The sequence below is a fragment of the Oreochromis aureus genome, linkage group 15 (assembly GCF_013358895.1).
Source record: "Oreochromis aureus strain Israel breed Guangdong linkage group 15, ZZ_aureus, whole genome shotgun sequence".
NCBI lineage: Eukaryota > Metazoa > Chordata > Actinopteri > Cichliformes > Cichlidae > Oreochromis > Oreochromis aureus.
Window position 1 is genome coordinate 10154005 of NC_052956.1, and position 22762 is coordinate 10176766.

The window sequence follows — 22762 nt, forward strand, 5'->3', positions numbered from 1 at the left end:
CCACTGTAGGCTATGAATGGCTGTAAATCTTTCTGACTTTGCTTTAAAGCTGTTTTACCCTCAGCTGTAGTCATCTTTTTTGTTGCTCTTAGTGTAAAAGCGCCAAGGCTTTTTGACCATCTCACCACTGCTTAGTGTATAAAGCAGCTGAAACATAACATTTGTTTCTTCATGGTTTTGCCATTCTGATTATTTGCAAACCTGAAGAAATTTGAAGGTTACGTCCAAGTTAAATGAATGAGGTAAGAGACCGTATCTAGTGATGTGCTTTAGCTTTATGTGATGTTTATACACTTTATTAGGTACACCATTCAACTTATCATTAATACAAATGAGCCAATCACATGGCAACAGCTTAGTTCATTTAGGCCTTTAGACTTAGTCAAGTTCAAACTCAGCATCAGAATGGAGAAGAAAGGTGATTTAAGTGACTTGAACGTGGGATGGTTATTGATGCCAGATGAGTTTGTTTGAGTATTTCAGGATCTGCTGGGATTTTCCCACACAACAATCTCTAGGGTTTATAGAGGACAACCCAAAAATGAGAAAATATCCAGTGAGCATCAGTTTTCTGTGCCTTGTTGATGCCAGGGGTTAGAGGAGAATGGGCAGACTGCTTCAAACTGATAGAAAAGCAACAGTTACTAGAAAAATCTCTCATTATAGCCACGGCAGAAGAACATTTCTGAAAGCAAAATATGTCCCACCTTGAAGCAGATGGACTCCAGAAGCAGAAGACCATGAGTGACACTCCTGTTAGGTAAGAAAAGGAAACTGTTTCTACAACTCACACAGGCTCATCAAAAATGAGTAACAGAAGATTGAAAAAATATCGCCTGGTCCGATAAATGTTGATTTCTGTCGTGACATTCTGATGATGCTCAGAATTTGGCATAAACAACATGAAAGCAGAGATCCACTCTGCCTTGCAGCAACAGCTCAGGATGGATGGAGGTGCGGGGGATAGTTTCGTATCAATATGTACAGTAGCAAAATCTCTGAGGAATGTTTTCAGCACCTTGTTGAATAACAGAATCCAAAAGGGGGACCAGCCTGGTACAAGAAAGGTGTACTTAATAAAATGTCTGTGAATGTTTACAACTAGTGTTGCTGAAGTTTTAAACTTTGCGGTAATGTTATTTAGTCAGGAGGATCATTTGGGAATTTGAAGTAGAGCTGTTTAGATATTTCTGGACACGAAGAGGGGTTTTTTTCCATCTCATTATGAGTCTCCTCATGAAATATGAGCACACGGTTCCTAATTCATCTTAATTTGCTGACTGTTTCGCTCAAGCTGGACAGCACCTGTAACTGGAACATATGGCTTTTGTTACAGACAGCAATCAGGACAGTAATCCTATTATGGGTGACATTGTTGCACTAATGGGCCATATTACCACAGTAATTTCTCCTAATGGTGCAGCGAAATGATGCTGTTGTAGTAAGCCACTTTAGAGTTCACCCATGACCCGTTACAAAAGGTTCTTACGTAATAGTTGCTTACATAAAATTTCTGTTGATTAAAATTAATCACAAAGGTTTAAAGATTTACATTTCAAATGTATTTTTTGCACATTGTATTTCTATTACCTTTATTATAATGAACATGATAGCATGTTTTGCATCTGGTAATTTGAATCTACTGTGCATCATCATTATGGGGTGTATTATTGAGGGCATATTTTTCATATTTGGTAGAGATGCAAACAGTGTAAAATATATCCTGTATCTATCTTAGGAACAGATGGTTGAGGATCTGTTTCTAAATGCTTCAACTCTCGCTGTTATTCCCACATGCTTAGAGATGCAAGGACATGCAGAAATATTGCCTTGGTCAAAAATGTGACTGCAGTACTGTTAAAAAAAAGCTCTGGAAACAGATAATAAGCAACATCAGCAAACAGAAATGCTTAAACTTTCATGTGATTAAATCTTTATAATATAGTCTTCACTGCAAACTTGCATTGTAAAAGCTCAGAGGGTTTAGTGCTGAACAAATGAATTGCATCTCTGCCCCCAATCCTGCTGAATGCACACCTGAATCTTTTCTAATGAGCTTGCATTTTCCTCATCCTGCAGAGAGCTATCAGCAGGTTTTAGGAGCACAAGCCTTTTAAATTAAAAAACAAGAAAGATCAGATTTAGATCGATCTTCAATGTTCTGATCTTCATTATTTACGACATATATACGACAATGTTAGTGACCACAGAAAGTGTCACTTTGTATTAATAAAATACTGAGGTTTCTGTTGGGTAGGTGTAATGAAAGCCCAACACAGATAACAAGTTCTGAAAGTAAAGTGAATCTCCTGGAAAAAAATCATAAAAAAATAATTACTATGGAGACACAACACAAATTTTAAAAAGTCTGTTTGAAACAACTTATAAAAAGGAGAATTATACATCTTGCATGGGACAATGCTTTAACAGCCTTGCTCTCTGGGATTCAGTGAAGTCCAGTTAATTGCAGCCTTTTTGCACAGTGTTTTTGTATCAGTTACTCTCACTGTGTTCAGGGCAGAGCCAATAATGCATAGTTTGACACACGGTTAGCATTCATGTGGAAACGATCTTTATAACTGATGTTGCTCTCAAGCGTCTGTCTAATTAACCCTGTGCTGCATGTTCATTGTCAGGTCGAGTTGTTCTAGTCACTGGTTCTTGATGGATAATTAAGCACAAAAGGAGAAAGGCTGTGTTATCCGTCGACTGGAGTCTTTCATCTCCTGCTCAGTCAGCTGAGCCCTGCAAAAATCAATCACCATGAACAACTGAGCGAAATGAACTTGTCCAAAAGCGCCTGCTCACACAAAACACCTGCAGGCGCACACAGATGCATATGCATAATACGTTCATATTAGGAGAAATACTTATTTGACCCCCTCCTGAATGTGTATGTTTATTCACTTACAAAGAAATAAAGTCTCTAATGTTCACTGTGGTTTAATTTTAATGCAGAGAGACAGAATATCAACCAAAAATCAAGAATCATCAATCGATTAATCAATTACAGAGACTCCTGTTAAAAGGGAGTTTTTCCTTTCCACTGTCACCAAAGTCCTTCCTCAGAGGGGGTTGTTTAATTGTTTGGTTTTCTCTGTATTATTGTAGGGTCTTTATCTTATACATAGTATATAAAGCACCTTGAGGCAACTGTTGTTGTGATTTGGCATTATATAAATCACATTGAATTAAACTTAATTGAAGTAAGTTAAATTTATCATGTCCACAGTATCACTTTGTCCTATTCCAACATCTCCACCACTGTGAGTAAGATAAAAGAATTGTCAAAGGACATTCAGGACAAGACTGTAGAGCTGCACAGTGCTGGCATGGGCTACAAGATCATCAGCATGAACCTTTGTAATAAGGTAACCATCAATCGCCCTTGGTCTGGAGCTCCATGAAAATCATGGGGTAATGATTATCATGAGAAAGATGGTGGATATTCCCAAAAATACATGGGAGAAGCTTGTTACACAGGGGACCATAGTCACAAAGAACATCATTTATAACACACAATGCTGTAATGCATTGAAATCTTACAGTGCCTTGACCTGCTCAAGGAGGCACACATACAGGCCCATCGCAAGTTTGTTAGTGAACATCTAAGTGATTTAAAGAAAGCTTGGGAGAAAGTGCTGTGGTCGGATGAAACCATATTTGGCAGTTCTTTGGCATCAACTCGACCCACCATGTTTGGAGGAAGAAAAAAATCTGTACAGCATTACCACAGTCAAGCACAGAGGTGGAAACATTATGCTTTGTGGATGTTTTTCTGCTAAGGGTGGAGGACAACTTCACCTGATTGAGTGGCAAATGGAAGGGGTCATGTACTGCAAAATCTTGGGTGAGAACTTCCTTCCCCCAGCCAGAACCAGAAATGTCTCATTGCTGTGCTGGTCAGCAAGGGTTTCTCCACCAAGTACTAAGTCATGCTTTGTTTGGGAATCACTTATTTCACTCAGTGACATGCAAATCAATTTATGACTTATGCAGTGTGCTTTTTCTGGAGTTTTAGTTAACATTCTGTCTCTATCTATAAAATTAAACTACCATAAAAACTAGAGACTGTTCATTTCTTTGAAAGTGGCCAAATTTACAAATTCAGCAGGAGATCAAATAATAGTATAATAATAACTGTAGGAGCTGAGTTGGTTGTTGTAATCAGTTTGTATTGCCAAACAATTTCTTGACTGCCTTTAATAAATGTTTGCAGTTAAGAGCAGCATTTCTATGTAATAAAATGTTAATTAAATGAATAAGGTAAGTTAAATAACAATAGTTTCCCCTGCAGTTCAAATAAATGAGGGTTGCTCTACTTCCCGATAACCTTCTGACAAACATTTCTGCAGAAAAAAATAATGTCCAGGCCTGAACTGCTGAAATGGCTTAATTGTTTTAAGAAACTGTTGGATTTGGATCAATGCTGATGTTCACAGTACTTCTCAAAGGTCACTGTTAGAATGACTAAGTCTAAAATAATGTCTCAGGCTGCTGGTAAGCAAAAAGCAAATCTATCATCTTTTTGTGCGTTTGAAGAGAATGTTTTGAAGATAGTTTGGTGCAAGAGTAACACAATCTGGTCATTACTGCTGTTGAAAAATCTAAGTCAGCTCTCCCACACAGGACAAACCACCCAACCATCAATGCTACAGACCTCACTTATATTCAGTATGGTCTCTGACATTGGTTTTTGAATTAGAAATCTTTAGTTAACATATTTGTATATTAGATTTTTTTTTCTATTGTTCTAGTACGTTTTTAATCCCTGTTTTCCTTGTAAGTCTAATACTGGGGTTGACTTTTTGTAATATTGTTGAATCTCTGGTTTTGGTTCTTGTCTATTATTTTTATTCTTAGTATCACTATTATTAATAGTAGTAGTAGTTGTAGCAGTAAAAGTCTCTTGGTGTTTCTGTTTGTGTCTTCTTCTTTATTGTTTTGTTTACTTCTTGGTTCCTTTGGGTTTTCTTTTCTCATACATCTTGAGAAGTATTAGTAATCAGACCAGTACCATTCATCTTTGTTTTTTATGCCCTCTACCATTTTTGTGTCTGTTGTCTCCTTATTGTAATGATTGTGTACACCTGTCTCATTACCCCAGCTCTGTCTAATGATTCTATTCTTGATATTCTTCTATGTCAAATGCAATGCCATCCAACTAGGGAGTTCTGCAGGACACGATGCGGACTCGGGATGATAAGTTCAGAGCGGTTATTTACAGTGGCAAGCAATAGTAGTCAGAGGATTTCTTGGCTCCACCTCAGGCAAACCCACTGAGTTGCTTCCTACAGGAAAATATTCTCTCTGTCTCTCAGTAAGTCGCGTCAGAAGGAGAAGCAGGAATCCTGTGCAGATGAGGAAAAAAAACAGGTAAGACAGAAACGGGAGCAAAATACCACAAAGCATCTAGTAAGAAGAGCCAACAACACTGACTGTTTCCAGCTTAACGATCCAGCATTAGCTGAAGGGCTTCCTTCTCCTTAAGTAGTAGCAACAGCTGATCACAGGATTGTCAACAGGTGAGTTAATTATCACAGGTGTGCTGTAGCGGGAAGCAAAGAAGGAGGCACAGCTGTAACAGAAGGTGTGATTAGCACGAACACAGAAAGACAAAGGGGAGGAGAAGAGGACTGGAGGATCATGAAACATGCAGACTGCTGCTGTACTCTGAATTGTTTGACCCCCTTTGAAAGGGCAAAACAACAAAGACAACCTGCTTGTGTCAAAATTTCCACAACGCTCATGAACTCATATTTTATTCACAAATGTTTAAACTAAGACCTTTAAATATTTCATTTAAAAAAATATTTTGTGATGGAAAAGTTATGGATGTCAGATTATCCCTCCATGCGTTAGATTTTTGACCCTCACATATCCTTTCCACTTCCTGTTATCTTATACTTCAGCCCCCCCACCTCATCAGTGTCAGTGTGACCTTTCTCACACTGCTCTGTCACACCTGTACACCTCAGCAAGGGAGAGTTAATTCAGATTAATGTGGTGGCAGACAAGGGCATCGCTGACTAAGCTTGCATCTGTGATCATGAACGCTGCATATAGAATCAGCAGGTGTGACAATACCTGCCTTGTTATAACTTCTTCCATATACAAAGCCAACTACTCCTTTTTTCATTGATAATAGGACATCTAATTCTTTTAACTCTGAAAATCTTGGATTTGACACTTTATTCATCATGCCTTATAATGCCCATCACATTACTCATAAAGCTCATGCTTAATTTACTACTGGCTTGAACGCATTTATGCCCCAACCTGCAATAACTCTGTTTAATCAAACTCAGTAAATATGAAAATTGTTCATAATAAGTTGAGACTTTGCTTAGCTTAGTTTTACTTAGTTATCCTGCTAAAATCAGCCATCAGAAGATGGGTACACTGTGGTCAGCAACAATATTCAGGTAGTCTATGGTGTTTAAACAATGCTCAGGTGGGACAAAGGGAACTGAAGTGTGCCAAGAAAATATTATCCACACCATTACACCACCACCAGTCTGAACCGATGATAGAAGGAAGGATGGAATGTATGTTTTCATGATATTTGCACCAAATTCTGACCCTACCGTTATAGCAGATGTCCCATCGTCCCATCAAGTTACAGTTACCCTCACATCAGCTTGAAGCAGTCTTGCCATTCTCCCCCAACCTCTGGCACCAACAAGGCATTTTCACTCAGAGAACTACCCTCACTGGAGATTTTCTCTTTTTTGGCCCATTCTCTGTAGATGGATGTGTGGGGAAAATCTCAGTAGATCAGCAGTTACTGAAATACTCAAATCAGCCTGTCGTGCATCAACTACCATGTTATGTTCAAAGTCACTTAAATCCCTGCTCTTCTCCATTCTGATGCTCTGTTTGGTGTCTTTACTGAGATGGTGTGTAATAATAATAAAAAGCTGGAAAAGCCATATTATATTTAATGAGGTGCAGATGGTAGTTATTAGGCTGTATCTCTGTCAGCAGCTGCTCCTTTTTGGACAAAAAGTGGACCCAGTTGCAGACACTGGAGTCAGGCTGGGTACACTAACACAACAGATATTTAAATGAACTTACTGGTACCAGAAACTGGCAGGATAGGATCAAGAAGCACTGATACAAAAAAACACTGAAAGGGCTACAAAGAACACTGGGAATATGCATATATAATACAACAAAGACAGAGAGGCGAGATATGCAAATGAAAGAAAATGAAGCATTGGTGATGTTGGGGGGCAAAGGCAGGAATTGAAAACCACAATTAGATAGACAGGAAAGCCAACATCCATTGTGAAATAGGAAATAACCAAAAATAAACTCATAGATATCATAAAGAACTCATAAATAAATGATTGAAACAAACGAGAAACACAAAAGGGCACAAGAAAACCAACAAGGACAATGACAGGTGCTCACAGAGAGCTGCAGGTGGTGGGGCTGAAGTTGCATAAGCTATTGAACGCTGCTTGTTCAGAATGGGATGTGCCAAACATACATAACAACTGCACATCACAGAATTTGATTTCCTTTTTCCCAGAGAAATATCACAAAGGGTACCTTCACAATATTACTCATAGATAATAGACAGCGTAGGTGTGTCCTCGACTTAACTGTGACTCTGCTCTTGTCAGCCTTTTCTTCCTTCTGCGGGATCCGAGATTATTATGGGATTGGTGGAGCATCCTGTCACGAAAAAAGGGGGAACTTCTCCTCGGGGAGAGAAGACCTATTTGACGGGGAGGTTTTCAAGCACTTAGATGCACGACTTTAGTCTCCATTACATCTTCCTACGTTTGTTTTCTAAGGTGTATTCTAACCTTTATCAGATCGACTACTCGCCCAACACTAACCCTTACCCAAAATATTAAAACATGCGTTCACTTTACAATGTAATGACTCACATTGTGCTGATACCTTTTATTCTCAATAAAACTTTAGGTCCCCACAACATTGAGTAATACCTGTGTCTCACACACGCAGCAGCAGCAGGACAAATAACACAGAGGTGAAGAGCTTTTTAAATAACAGTCTGTGTGGTGAAATTAGGAGCACTATTACAAACCTGACAGAGTGATATCTTTCTCTGGTGGTTTGGATTTCACTGTTGGCATTTGATTGATTCATTAATTAAGTGGGCGTCTTTGGAGAAGTGACGGTTTTAGTAATTGTCTCTAGATTCTATTGCTCCTCCTCCCCCTCTGTGCCCACTTTCTTTCTGTATCTATATGTGGTTAAATACATGTGCACGAACACGTGTGCGCATGGGGGAATCTGCCCCTTCCTTGTTCCTTGTGCACTTCCCTCTGTCTTCACAGGAGAGTGACACGCAGCAGTCAGACAAAGATGGACCGATCAATAAACGTCTGAGAGCTGAAGTGGGGAATCCATACAAGTGAACTGAGCTCTCATATTTAACTCCCACTGTGTCCTTCCCTGCAAACACGACTACTGAGCAACAGCATCACCAAACCACAAAAAATCCCCTGATTCCTACTTCTAACAAACGGGATGCTTTTGTAGATACTAATAGAGAAATTCTGCTGAAAAAAAAGCAATCTTCACGGTTATGTTTGAATGTGTGTGAGTGTGTGCGTCTGCTGAAGCACTGGGGTTTGCACCTTGTATAATAAGCTGTTGCCCAAGGATATGATTATGTGGTGTGGCTTTGATAAGAAAAAAAAAACAAACCCACAGGAGTCCTCCCTCGCTTCCTATCACATTGACTTTGTGGTTACCCATTTTCCCTTTTGGAGACTTCAACTCACTGCAGCCCAACAGCTCATTATCAGTTGGATAACATTCATCTCAGTGGCACATACTATACTTGGAAGGCAGCTTTTTGTGTGCATGTGAATTCATTTGCGCCATCTGAAGCCTTTCGAGCCTGCGATTAGGCCTTTATTCTTTTGTTTAAAACTATAAGTACAAAACGAGAGTTGCGTAACGGTTTGTGTGAGAAAAAAAAAAGATAAACCTTTATGCTGAAATATTCACTTTGGCTTTTTATCTGGTGCTTTCAGCGCCTCTCCTTTAAAAATGAGCGGAGAGTGCTTTACATTCTCAACTTGTGCTGCTGCAAAGACATTTTTATTGCTGCTCTCTTCAAACACTCGCTGCGCTGCACGCCAGTCGATGAGTAGTGGGGGTGTTAGATCACATGCTCCCTGCCATGTAGGACAACACAGATATTGCTTACTTTGTCACTCACGCACGCACACATGGCAAATTTAAAAAAAAAGGGGAAGTGACTCTGATATATTTGTAGTTCGCGTCCAGGTGCTTCTGCTCTCTTGTCATGCTCGCCAGAAAGCAGGTACCACCTGAGTGGAAATGAAACTGTCAGAAAATAGATATCGGCCAGCTAGATGTTAATACAAGGTGTCCTGTTTACCTGCAACACTGTATGTGACGCTAATCAAGAATTAACTTGTCTGCCTTCGCCACAGAGGTGCCTCCTATCTTGCTGCATCACATCAGCTTGCTGCTCATAATAGAAATAAAGTCTGATGCATACTTTTTTTTCTTTATTATGATCATCAGCAGCAGTTTCAGGAAATTAGATTTATTTTTCCATCACAGCTTGCTATGAAAGCAAAGTGGAAAACATGTTATTGACACGAACGCTGACCAAAAGCAGTTCACAAATAGACAGTTATTAGCAGGTTGATGTTTTAAAGTATTGCTTGCAATATTTTCTGTTTCTAGCTCTACATTTACTTAAACATCACTGAAATAACGAGGCAAGATGCTAAAGGCCAAAGCCTTTCAAGACAAATCCTGATGTTGGCACAGAAATATCCCTGTCTGTGTATTTCTCCACAAAGCTCATTGTTCTTTTATGTTCTTGAAATTAAATGCAGTCCGTTCTTCTCCTGTGGGTCCTGTGGGGCTCCCTGCACACATCATCTCACATTAATTTTTCTTGTGTCACTGAATTCCAAATGGTATAGTGCAGAGAGTCTGTTGGTTTCTACAGTAAAAATGATCAATCAAAAAATAAATCTGCTGCTAAACCTTCATAAATAATTCAGCTTTTCACCCATTTAGTCCTGTGGGCATGTTTGGTGTAAAATACTGTGCACATATGAGGCTCTGCTTTGGCAGCAAAACTGTTAAAAAAAACAAAACAAAAAAACTATGATTCTGAATTTGGCAAGAAATCTGAACTCTTGCTTAAAAAAGTGATGCTGAAGTTTTACAACATGTTCTTTCTCCCTCATTTTAAGTTATGTAACAGTGAACAGAGAATATTCTTGACTTCTAGTATATGATTCCCTCATATGCGTTCCTAGTTGATGCGCAATTTAGAGGAGACGGGAAGTGGACCTTGACTCACTGACCTGTATTTGCATCTTCAGTGCCTGTGTACCAGCATCACGTTAAAAGGATCACAATAACTGCAGCTTGTGTTGCTGGGCAACTAACCGTCGTCCAAATTGCAGACATACATACCAAGAATAGCAAATTGTGGTGGAAGAACTCTCCACAAAGCATCTGTTGTACACTTTTCAGAAGGTATTTCCTCACTTTGACACATGGAAGTCGAAGAAGAATGGCATGGCGCTGATGTTTTTTTAAAAAAAATCAAGCTTTCAGTTGAACTGCCATAACACGAAAGGTTTCATATTGAAAAGGTTGCTTAGAAAAGGCAACATTTTTATTCAGTAAATGGAAATGAATTAACTTGTTAGTAATGATCATCTGTTCAGAGCATCAACGTGCTCCAGACATAATATGTCTTTCATAATTGTACTAAAGTATCTTTCTCTTCCAGCAACTTTCTCTAACTTCTGCAGTTCAGAGAACAATATAAAAATAACTGCACAAGCACCGTTTGCCACAGTAGACAGCTTGCTTACACAATCCCTTCACGCTATTGAGGGCTATTCATTCTTTTCAAGTGTGCATGGAGCTGTCAAGGAGCTACTAACCAGATCCAGCAGCAGGTTTTTCACAGCCAGATGAACCCGGTACCTCAAATGCCGTTTGCTGAGGTGTTGGAGAAGAACTTTTCCACCCGTGAGACCCGAATGCTGGAACTAATGACGCCGTCTCTCCAGTTGCCAAGAAGATATTTTCCAGTGAAGAGGTTTGAACTACAATTTTAAACACTTCTTTTCAGAGACACTGATGGCTTCACAAGTTGCATTAGCTGAACCAGGGCACAATGTTGAGGCTGAACAACAATGAGGTGCAATACTGCAAAGGAGCAACAAGGCTCCTGGCTCTCTGGTTTATTATGTTATTATTTTAATTTTCATTCACTTGCTGTCGGCTATCCAGAGTCCCCGATAGGCAACAGCAAAATTGATCATAAGAGCTACTTAAATGGCAATCGTTTGCAATATTTTTGTGCATAATATCCCATTAATGCTGTATTGGATATGCAATAAGATAGGATATTATGCTGTTAAAATTAGGTAGCTTTTTAAATTACATTCAAGATTTGCCTCAACTCACCACACAACTCATCTCATGTAGAGTTCAGACTCCATTCCAATCTTACATGTGATTTCATAATCTAGGTCCTGGACATCATATATTCTCCTATGATGGGCATGCATTTTGAATTTTTTGACCTGGAATATTTTGAACTTTCCACTGTAAAATTCATCAAATTTATCAATGATTCAGTCATGTATTGAACATCCACCTCAGAAATATTTGTGCACCACAAAAATACCCCAAATTAAGGCAGCGGAAGGAAAATCAGAACCTCCTACCTTTCTCAATGCCGCAATTTGTCAGGCGCTAAGAAGAGAAGTGATTTGGGTAATTTGGTGGCATGCAGCAGTCTGTAATTACCTAAACTGTGTGAAACAGATGAGATAAGAAACAGTTTTCCAGCACCCTAATGGAAAAAGTGGATTTTTAAGAGAAAATTAAATGTTTATATTTTGGATTATATCACTCAGGGCTGTCACTGTCTGGGACTGGAACACATACTGGGCGAAAACATCTTAAAAACAAAATGCTGAGGCAGCACTAAAACATGCAGCACTTTGCTTTCTCTGTTACATAACCTCTCCCCATGCATGCCCTGTTCTCACAACCGCCTCTGCAGTGTGAAAGAAACCCTTTGGCACTAGCAGAAAATTTAAAAAAAAAAAAGAACAAAACTGTGATATTAAGAAATTTCTGTAAACACACATCAATATTTTATTTAGATCTATCAAAACCAAAACACATAAAATGCATGGGAACAGCCACTCAACCTGAGAAGATTTTTTTCTTTGTTACCACGAATGACCCTTGAATTTGGAGAGATTTAATTATCTGTCTTGTCTGGATGGAATATAATCCTTGATTTAATTCAAGAATACAATTTTCTTTATCACTGTCTCAAGCCTGTAAGCAGTGGTGCAGGTTTGAGGCTTTCAGAAAGGAAGGAGGATGACACCCAGTCTCATAAAATTCTGAAAATGGAAAATGAGCATGAACTTAACTCACTAAAAGCAAGAATTATGTGAATCCCTCCTGTCCTCTTTGTGACCTTTGACCTGCTGTACTTACAAATAAGAAGAATGCAAAATAAGTGGAGAAACACAGTGAATGCAGATGCTTCCACACAGGGCAAGGAGTTTGTATGTTCCTGTGGAGGTTTTCTCCAGGTACTCTGGCTTCCTCTCACAGTTTGGCCAGTTTTGTGAAGCTATATTTTGCATGTGTGTGAATGTGAGCATGATTGGTTGTTTAGCTCTCCGTGTTTGCTTTGTGATAGACGAGCAATTTGTCCACAGCTCTGATAGGCTCCAGATATCCTGAATTGGACAAGTGACATTGTTGGATGAATGAATGAAGCCTGCTTTACAAATATCTCACTAGGTTCTTGAGTCAGCTAACTCTTCAGGACACTTTGCCCGGATGTCTTTGTAATAACAATGAGGTATATCTGTCCATGTCCATGTTTTTGGAAAGAAGGGGACGCACTGCTTCTGTCATGGTTCCTGGGTCTTAGACGAGGGTTTTGAGTTTCTGGGAAATTTGGGTTTTCTGGTTTTGTATTTTTTTTAGTTCTATATTCTGTATTATTTAGTCATCTGGTTATAAACTTATATTAACTTATATGTTAATGAGAGTGTGGGGAGTGAGTTGGAGGGCGGGGTGGGGTGGGCTGCTTTTAACCATGTAAAGCACTTTGTGCTACATTGCTGTATGAAAAGTGCTTTATAAATAAAGACTGATTGATTTACATTCCTGGGCTTATGATGATTCTGTTTTCTGTGCTGTTTGTTCTTTGTTACTTGACAGGTTGATTATTCGCCTTTTGGTATTCCTAGTGTGTCTTTCCACTCTTTTCTCTGTGTTTCTTCTGTGTTTGTCTCAAATTTGTATATTTTAGTCCTGGTTTCACTGTTAGTGATTTCCTCATTATTATGATAGCCTCTTGTCCTGTGTTTTGCTTCCCCTGTCTCATTAGTTAGAATCTGTTCAGCTGTGTTCACCAGGTGTCTCCAATCTCCTCATCTCCTAGTTCCTCCGAGTGTCTTCCTAGTTACTTGTTCCTTTGTTCTTAGCACCTGGTTTCCTTCTTTGTTTGAATTTGTGTAAAATTGAGTAGTAACAACAATAAAACTGCCTCTTTTAGGTTATCCATTGTCTCTAAGTCCTCCAATTTGGCCCTACTCTGCCTCCCACACAGCTAAACCTTGACAGCTTCCTCATGTTTGATGGTTAATGCACATGCCACTATATATGGTGTCATGATCAGTGATTGACAGTTTCCATCTTTGAAGACAAGAGCCAACACACATTTTATTCTATATTGTCCACTTCCCTGCTGAAATGCCCAAGCTGGCAGCACTGTGTGTGTTTGTGTGTGTGAAAGAGTAAACTAGAAGATACCTTAGTTTCATGTTTAAAAAATAGAATCTTTTAAAACACAACTACTAACATTTTTTGAAGGGCTGCTCTTAAATGGATGATAAATGGGGAAAATGTGAAAATGACAAATCATGTCCATTTTGAAAACAACTATACTAATAACTTTGTACTGGTTTTATCTAATGACTTTATGAAAGTGGATCTGAACCAAACTGCATACATTTTTAATAAGCCCTTTTTACATTGCTTTAACTGATGCTCTTTTCTGTATTGCTAATAGCTTCTTCAAGTATTTCAGTAAAGCAAGTCATTGTTTTCATTAAAGTGCTAGCAGTCAGCAGATTGTGTGAGATCAGGTAAAGTCTATAGCTATGAAAATAGAGGGTTTAAAAGAAGACACTGAACAGCTGGAAATGTCTTTCTTTTTACCCGTTTGTCTAATATCAAAACAGAAGGACTCTAAAGCACGACCCAAGAGACCATGACTAGTTTAAAAAGACTTCATTTGAAAGGAGCTCAGGAATCTGGACTCAGAGCCTGACAGATTGAAGTCAGGCAAGGCTTTTTCTGGGACTGGGCAGGTATTCTCCAGGGAGGCCGCTTAAATCTTTTCCTTGGGCACTAGGTGGAGGGGAACTGCCAGGATAAATCGAGAGGACGAAAAGGTGGAAAGTGGGTAGGCAGGTAACTACAGGTAAAAATGATGAATGGCTCACTGAGACCAGCTTGAGAAGATCACAGGCGATTTAGCTGAAAGTAAATCGATTCTTCTGAGGGATCCATCTAAGCACAAGCAGGGACATGAACTAGGAGAGGCCCAAGAGAGTTTTGTCAGGAACAGGTAAGATTTCAGAAACAGGCATACACCTTGTGATGCCAATATACCGCCATAGAGGCAACAATAATCTGGCAAAAGATGATAAGTTAGCATGGCCTTAAATCCATTCAACTAAGGAGTAATGAGAAGAGTTAAGTAAGGATTGATGTGCCAGCTGGGTCAGAGGGGCAGGTACCGCCCTGCCCAGAGATGGAGCTGAGAACCAGAAAACCTGCTCCAAACACTAAATGAGAGAAAAGGGGAATCTAGAGGAAGAGTGAAAGAGAAAGAAGAGTGGGGCTTGCCAGGACCATGACACCTTTTTGGCTATTTAATTTAAATCTTGTTCTGATATATTGCCTGGCAGGTGGATCTTATCACTTTAATGGGAGCACAGGGCTCCTGTAGTTGAGTGCCTGGGTAACACTTTTATAATGTTTAAGATGATGAATCGCTGTTAGGATGATCTCATTGTTTTTGGTGTATGACTATAAAATATTGCCTTTTAAATTAGTAGATGATGCTCTAATGAATAGTGAGTCATTTGTAGGATCTCCAGCTTAATGGCAGAATTAGTCTCATGACCCTGAATGAGAATACCCAAGAAAAACTGTATAACAGTCCTAACAGAGGCAGCAGAGGAACACTTTAGATTACCCAAACACATTCGCACACACAAGCACACATTCCTCCTGTCATTATCATTATGCAAATGCAAATGTGAAAGAAAGCATGGCAGTGTGATTAGCACACAAAGTAGGCTGAGTGAGCTATAAGTTAAAAAGCCAGAGTGGGAGGATAGAGTTATGTAGTGACATACAGTCTGAGGGATTATGGCAATTCATTACACACTGTCAGTCACAAGAGCAGAGCGCAGCAGCAGCAGAACCTTGTTTTTATGCATCCATAGTTTGACGCACCCATTATTGGCCCCTCACTGTATTTCATCCATTTACTTTTCTTGTTCCCTTCATCTGAGCAGGAGGGTGACTTTTACTCTGCTACGGATGACCATGCATGTGTTGTTGCCATGGTTACCAGGTCACAGAGGGCAAAATGTAATCTGTGGCTGCATGCTGCATTCATGAACACATGGCACATGTTCTTCGGTGTAATGTTTGGCGGCCTCTGACTTGATCAGGTTTGCCTGCCGTGTATTTACTTAGCTGTTTGCCATTGTTGGCCGCTGCTCCTTATTCATAGCAAATCAATTTCTTCATGTTAGATTAAAAGTCCAAAGACAGAACAGAACCAGTGCGAATGAGTGGCCTGTCATGTTGCCTTTGCAGACTCTGAAATTACAGGTTGCAAGAGAAAAAACGTATGTGCAGCTCTATAAGTTCATAATTTCTTGTTTGAGTGGCAGACTTCTCAAAATGGTGCATTGAATACAAGGTAGTTGAGCAATATTGCTTATGTTTGTTTCTCACTATGCCTTTTACATATTTTCTACTTAGTTATGGAGCTAAAGTTTGAGATTTTTTTTTGGGGGGGGGGGGTTATGCAAAGCATTGTGCACGAGTCTTGACTCTGCTTGGTTTTAGAGGAATTTTATTTATTTATTTTTGTTTACTTAATGAACCACTTAACTCTGACCTATGAATCATTCAAGGATAAAGTGATATATCTACACATAACGTCAATTTAGCAAAAAGAAAATTGCATTTGTATCTATAGGCAAGTTATCAGAAGCCTGTTGCAAAGGCATATTACCCATTTCTTTGGCTGAATGTGTGAAAAATGCCAAACATAAAACAGTTTGACAGACATGAAAACATATTTTTGATCCATCACTTGTAATGGTTTGGGGCTGGATTTCAGACAGTAGTGTTGGGGATCTTTCAAAGCACAGAAAGGGAAAGCACCGTCAGATTTTGATCCACCATGCAATACCATCTGGACATTGGCAATGGCTTCATTATTTAGCATTACAATGATCCCAAACACACTGGCAATACAGCAAAGGCATACCTGGATAGAAAAAACTCAATAGACAATTATCAGTTATTGAGGATTGGCCTCCCCAGATCCTGGAACTCATACTCAGCAGTGTGGGATCATCTTAACAGAGAGCTAGAAAAAAGGCAGCCAACATTCAAAGAAGAGCTTTGAATGTACTTCAAGCAGCCTGGAGAACTATTCCTGAAGACTATGCAAAGAAATGACAAGAGAGCTTGCATGAGAGAGTTCAAGCTGTGTTGAAGAATAAAAGTGGCCATACCAAATATTACCAAGAATTGTAGTGTATTTATATATATATGTCTGCATTATTTGTAACTCTGTCATGCCAACATTTGCTGCACTGTATGGGAAAGGCTGTTATGGTGGCACATGAGCATTATGGGGAACAACCGTCCAAACTCCACCTCATTCACGCTAACGTGGTGGGGTGAGGTGGGCTTCTTCAGGGGTTTGTTTACAAGCAGGTCACAACTGAATACTGAAGTTCTACCAGTTGGATGCTCCCTTGGCTTTATTGGCACTTCAAGTAATTATTGTAGGTCATTAGCTGGTGGAGTGAGTTAGCAAATGACTGTTGTAAAAATGTAACAACGGAAAATATGAGAAACAACTTAAAACACGACTCTGCACCTCCTTGCTGCAGAAATTAATTTAATTATTCGGTTTTTGTAAAGACATAAGGGGGATAAACAAAAGCAGAGAAGATAATGCAGGCGGATAAATGATTTTTTTCAGAATAATGACATTTGGGAGTCAACCACTTCTTAAGAATTTCCGCAGAGTATTATCATTAGCAGGCACCAAATAAAAAGAGGCTTCTGAACCACTGTTTTTAAATGATATATTTGAATGTAAAATAACAGATATGTAATAGTTTTCCTTCTATCAGGACATTGCCATGTAAGTAGGTAACAGTTTGTTGGAAGTATGTTTTGTTGATATCGTGACAGTCCCTGTTGTTGTTCTGTTCCCAGGGCTGCAGACCTGTCAGAGGGTAATCTGCAGCATCAGACACACACAGGTTCCAGCGTGCCTCATGAATAAAATCCAGACCTCCTTTCTCCATGAACTATTGTGTTGCAGTGTTTTGATTAGATCCTTTTCTTTTTCTTTTCCTTAGAACAATAATGAATAAACAATGAGCCAGATACATTTATCTGTTGTTTGTTATTAGCAGCATACACATATCAGGTCCTGACAGCTTTGTATTACACAGCTTAACTACATTTGTTTCATCCACAACCAAACTCAACCAGCTTTTCACCTTCAACTACTGGACAAAATCCTTTTTATGTAGCCACAAAATGTTCAAGGACATTTCTGATCTTTTAATACACTTCTTCCAACAACTACCTGTCCAAAAATAGTGGCATATCTAGTCAAACTTGTCTCTATGCACATCTATATCCATAGAGCCAGGCGATTTGTAAAAACAAAAGAAATAAATGTCGTCACTGTATTGTGTAGACACTGCAGAGCCACTCTTGGAGAGAGATATATGGGTCAGGCATAAAACTTGACACGGAGGTAATGGGTAATAAAGTGGTGATATTGTGAAATGATATTGTCTCTGTTATCGTTTTACCCGTGCCTGTCAGCAAGACACACAATTCTGTGTAATATAATATATTGTATAATGAAATCACAGTAACAGTAATGGATCCCCAAACAACAAATGTCGTGACAAACACATTTTACTATGGAATGAGGAAACCGATATCGGGTGCAGATTTACTGTAGAGCATCAGTAAGTGAAGCTGTTATTATTAAATGATGTGAAAACCTCATACCTCCAATTCGATTATGTTTTATTTTTGTTTTTAGGTGGGGTTGACTGGATGTTGTGGAGAACAATAAAATCTGATTCAGCGTTTTATTGATTTTACGTTGGCCACAAAAGCTGTGCTCATGTGAGGGATGCACATACATGAGAGACCATGACCTTGTTTACTATCAGGGCACCTGAGTGAAGAGGGCTGGATAGCGTGAACTCATGTGTATTCAATGCATGTGTAGTGTGGGATGAAGTGTATTTTGACCCCAAACTTATTTATTTCTTTTTAACTACAATATTTTGTTTTCTGTATTTAGGAAAGTGTCAGAATATCTCCTGTACTGTGTGCTGTATAACCCCATGCAGCAACCCCTTAATGCACTTTGATTAGTCTGATATCTTTTAGGTCTCCAAGTCCTTAGTATAAGTGATACAAGTTTTTTTCACCTACAATGACATTAGCACAATATTCATTTCTTTGTCTGCAGAGAAGCCATTGCTGCTAATGCAGCTGCTGCAATTCAGTGTGAAAAACACTGCCATGTGATTAAGCACATTCAGACTGTGAATGTGTGATTAAGCATTTTTATTCACAATACATAATTATTTCACACTTGATTACATAAAACTCTCCAAATGTGAGTCATGACAATGTCCTGCTATGCCCCAAGAACATAATAAAAAGTGGACAAGATACACCAAGTACAGCTAACTGATTTCATTTCAGTGCTCTAACAATCATAAAACAAAGCCAACTGCTTTTTTTTTTTTTTTTTTTACCCATCATCGGTTCAGTCCTTGTACCTGACCATTTTCAGAGAAATGTTTCTTTTGCTTACTAAGACAGTTAACACTGACCTATGAATAATTTAAGCATTTTACCTAGTTCAAGCGATGAACCAGTGTTGAGTCTACATATATCAGACAACTTAGCAAAGAACTTTAAATTGTATCTTTAGCCACTTTGTTAATAGCAGCTTGTCAAAAAAACACATAATTTGTTTTCATTTCTTTGGTTTAATGTTTGAAAAATGAGTGGCAACGGGCCTCAGAGAGTGATTTATCCACATTTTTTAGTTCAAATCATTGTGAATATGTATGAAGGAGGTCAGGCGAGACATACAACAGTTATCTGTAAAACATGGTGCAGGCTCTGTCATGGTTTGGGGCAGCCAGCAGTGTTGGAGACCTTGTCACTATTGATGGAATTATGAACTCAGAAGAGTACTGTCAGATTTTGATCCACCATGCAATACCATCTATAAAACTTCTGACTGGCAACAGTTTCATTTTTTAGCATGACAGAGATCCCAAAAACACTTTCAATGCAGTAAAAACACACCTGGATAGAAAAACACACAATAGAGCATTATCAGTCATAGGCTGGCCTCCCCAGTATGGATGGGATTTGATAATAATTTAACAAGTCCGATTCCATTATTGATATCACTTATCGATTCAGTTCCTTATTGATTCTCTTATGGATTATCATTGGGTTCTCATTGGCTCTGTTTTGAGAGTCACCGCAATCTCTAAGCAGCAATAAAGAAATTACATTAATGCAAAGTAATTGCATGCTGTTGGTCAGATGTTTCATGTTTGTTGAGGTATTTCCCCTCTTTTTTGAGATCAGTGTTGGAGTCATTACTCAAAAAAGTCATTATTACACATATTACACAGAACATGGGCCATTTGACCTCAGTAAATCGCATGATAGGGTGGGGCTAGGTTTCACAATGGGTTCACCCAAAACCTTGGCTGATTGTGACCTACGCCCGTTTTTACACTTTGGCTTGTGTGATTAGGTAGAGGATCAATAGGGGTCCATGGCCCTCTTAGGGACACTCCCACAGGGCTTAAAATCTGGGACTCTGCACCAATTGCTCTTGGAACTGAAGAAGCTTCTCAGATGAGAGGTGAAATGTCTTCAAGGAAACTTAAAGAAGTCCAGACGCTTTGCTTTCCAAGCTCCTTACACTACGATGACCTGGATGACTGAGAACCTTCACAGACATTACACAGAAAACTCTTCTTAAAAGGAATGCAGCATGTTACTTAATTATTCCCAAGAAAAAGTATTTTGTTGTACTACTTGTTACATTACTTTCACGCTACTCTCTAAAATAGCTAAAACACACTGTCTCATAATCACCCGAGGCTATAATCAAACACACCAGCATAAATCCCTATGAGGACAAACATCTTTCTCTTTTGCTTAGTAGAATACAAAGCTAACCGCACAAGGCAAAGAAGAAACGAGCACAAAAAAGCAATTGCCACAGTGATTCTGCTTTAGAAAGGTGAACCGGTAGAAAGAGAGGCTACAGCCTGACTGCTCATCTGTTTGTTACCTGAAATTAAGGGTCTGGCTGCTGGGGTCGGCATTTGCTGAGCACTCTGGGTTCTTGGCTAGCTTAGCGTTAGCATGCTGTCTGGACAAATGCTTGCAAAGAACTGAAGTTGTGTTAGCAGAAAAATGCGGTTGTTTCTGTCCTGGATGCAGTTTTCCACTTTACCATTTATCTCGCCCTTTTGTGCAATAATAATAAATGTCCATATCCACGCTCCACACTGCGTCGTTATCAGCTGATTGTAGCGCGATTGCAAGAACCGGGATCAAAAGGCAGGAAGACTAACAAAACAAAAGTCAGCCGACATTCAACAACAGCTTTAAGCGTCCTAAAACTATTTCTAAAAACTACTTAAAGAAATGAATGAATGAATGAATGAATGAATGAATGAAAGGGGACATGCAGAGGGTTGGTGTGACAGAGGAGGATACTAGTTACAGGGTGAGATGAAGGCATATTATCTGCTGTTGTGAGCTCTAAGAACTGCTGAAAGAAGAAGAAGAAGGATCTAACAGCAATTATCTCACATTTTCTTTTTCAAACCCTTCCCGTCTATAGTAAGATGCTTCACTGGCTGAGACCACATACTCATTTATTTCTCACAGCATTTCTAGTAGAGAATGGCATGAAAATGAGTTGAGTCTACGATTTAGAGAAGGTTTCAGAGTGGACTGGCGATGGTTTCCGGAGATCCTCATGTTTCCCTCAGGGAGGTTGGGGCATGAAAATGAGAACAAACAGCTTATAGTGCAGGGGGGTCATATATCAACAGAGAATGGAAAGGGAATGCATGAAGTGTGAGCCTGCTCCTGAAATTTAGATAAATGATCTCCATTTTATTTTATTCATTTTTGCCATTTACTAAATCAGCATCCACACTCTTGTTTGAATCAGCAATGCAGAAAAAGAGCTGTTAGAATAACAGAGTATAATTAAGTATAATAAGATGAATTAAGTATAATACAACGGCTGAATACAGAATCAATCCTGGCAAAACTGAGCTTCTTGTTTTTCAGTCCTGACAGTTTCTCTGGGGTGGGGGGTGGGGGGGTCATTACATCGGCTCATCCACCATTAATATCAAATCTGCCAAGAACGTTGGTATTATTTTTGACCAGCATTTGAAATGTGCATTTTGCATCTCAAAGTTCATCCAATCTTGTTTCTTTCATCTAGGAAACACTGCAAAAATCCAACCTCTAATTTGAAATCTTGAGTATATACAGGGAGTGCAGAATTATTAGGCAAATGAGTATTTTGTCCACATCATCCTCTTCATGCATGTTGTCTTACTCCAAGCTGTATAGGCTCGAAAGCCTACTACCAATTAAGCATATTAGGTGATGTGCATCAATGTAATGAGAAGGGTGTGGTCTAATGACATCAACACCCTATATCAGGTGTGCATAATTATTAGGCAACTTCCTTTCCTTTGGCAAAATGGGTCAAAAGAAGGACTTGACAGGCTCAGAAAAGTCAAAAATAGTGAGATATCTTGCAGAGGGATGCAGCAGTCTTAAAATTGCAAAGCTTCTGAAGCGTGATCATCGAACAATCAAGCGTTTCATTCAAAATAGTCAACAGGGTCGCAAGAAGCGTGTGGAAAAACAAGGCGCAAAATAACTGCCCATGAACTGAGAAAAGTCAAGCGTGCAGCTGCCAAGATGCCACTTGCCACCAGTTTGGCCATATTTCAGAGCTGCAACATCACTGGAGTGCCCAAAAGCACAAGGTGTGCAATACTCAGAGACATGGCCAAGGTAAGAAAGGCTGAAAGACGACCACCACTGAACAAGACACACAAGCTGAAACGTCAAGACTGGGCCAAGAAATATCTCAAGACTGATTTTTCTAAGGTTTTATGGACTGATGAAATGAGAGTGAGTCTTGATGGGCCAGATGGATGGGCCCGTGGCTGGATTGGTAAAGGGCAGAGAGCTCCAGTCCGACTCAGACGCCAGCAAGGTGGAGGTGGAGTACTGGTTTGGGCTGGTATCATCAAAGATGAGCTTGTGGGGCCTTTTTCGGGTTGAG